The 1,400-nt window shown below is 45.3% G+C and overlaps 1 pseudogene; it reads left to right on the plus strand.

The window, feature by feature from the left end:
• Positions 1–396: 396 nt before the first annotated feature.
• Positions 397–603, plus strand: LOC142260797 (U2 spliceosomal RNA; annotated as a pseudogene).
• Positions 604–1,400: the final 797 nt, after the last annotated feature.

The following is a 1,400-nucleotide window of genomic DNA, read 5'->3' on the forward strand; positions in this document are numbered from 1 at the left end:
GGAGGGGAGGTGCTTGTGTCCAAAAGGAGGAGTTATTCAGATTCATTGCAGTGGGCGGCGGCTGCAAAAAGCACCATTCTTCTTGTTTTTGCTCTGCAAAACAGCCTTTTCAAGGGTTGGCTTGGGTGACAAAATGTCTTCTGTAGGCGTGGGTTTGTCTCCCTCTCCCTAAGATGTGTCCGGTATAGGCCAGGGTGCCACTCAAGGCCGTAACCAATTCGGGTTATAGCTTCTCGGCCTTTTGGCTAAGATCAAGTGTAGTTTCGGAGGACGCTACCTTGGTCGGTACTGGAAGGTGCCTGGGATTGCACGTCTGCCGGCCTTGAGGAAGTGTGTGCGCCTTCTGGTGACACATAGCCCTCTTGTGCCTGGACGGTTCCCAGGCAACGGGAGGCGATCACCTTTGTTATTTTGAAGTCCTACTGATAAACAGAAAAAAAAAAAAATTAAATCTGTTCTTATCAGTTTAATATCTGATACGTCCCCTCTCTGGGGACCATATATTAAATGGATTTTTAGAACAAGGAGATGGAAAAAATCTTGCTCTGTCCACTCCACGCATTGACCTGGTATTGCAGTACCTCCAGGACCGGTGCACCCCTTCTTAACCCAGTTTCCAAAAGCAGAACTCAATTCACCTGATTCAAATGAGCCCCATTAGTGAATTGAAAGAAAGCAAAAACTTTATATGCACCTCAATTTGGCCAATTCACTTTTCACACTTTCACCCTTTTTTTTATCTTTCACACCTTTTACTTGCTTTATTGATGCAAAAAGCTGTGCCAAATAGCAAACTCATCTCCACTCAACTTGACCAACTCTGCTATGTCCCGTGCAGTATCTTATTCTCAGTCTTATCTAGATCATTTGCAATTGAATAGAATAGATCCCTTTTGGCTGCTTATGACTGTGTAAAATATGTAGTTTTACTGGGCTGGGATGAGAGAATCCATTGAAGCATGGTGTAGGGATTGTGGTTCCTGTGTGCTAAGAAGAGAGGCTGGCACCAGCCAGAAAGCCCCATTGCAGCCAATAATCACTTAATAACTTTTTCAACTTGTCATCATATGGGAGGCCTTCCATTCCTTGTAGTAGTCTAGTTGCCCACCTTTGAACTGACTCTAACTTCTGAATGTCCTTTTTAAAATGTGGAGCCCAAAACTGGTTCCCATATTCCAGATGTAGCCTTACAAGTGATTTATAGAGATGTAACAATACGTTGGGATCACGGGATCTAATCTCCCTTTTTATACACCCTAAAATCTTGTCCCAAGCAGCATTCCATCAGCCTCTGGAAGGTTCCTGGCGCATTGCACAGCTCGAAGGGCATGCTTTTGAACTCGCAGAGACCCATAGGGGTGGCGAAGGCGGTCTTCTCCCGGTCTGCCTCAGCAACGGAC

Source organism: Anomaloglossus baeobatrachus, unplaced genomic scaffold (assembly GCF_048569485.1).
Source record: "Anomaloglossus baeobatrachus isolate aAnoBae1 unplaced genomic scaffold, aAnoBae1.hap1 Scaffold_187, whole genome shotgun sequence".
Lineage (NCBI taxonomy): Eukaryota > Metazoa > Chordata > Amphibia > Anura > Aromobatidae > Anomaloglossus > Anomaloglossus baeobatrachus.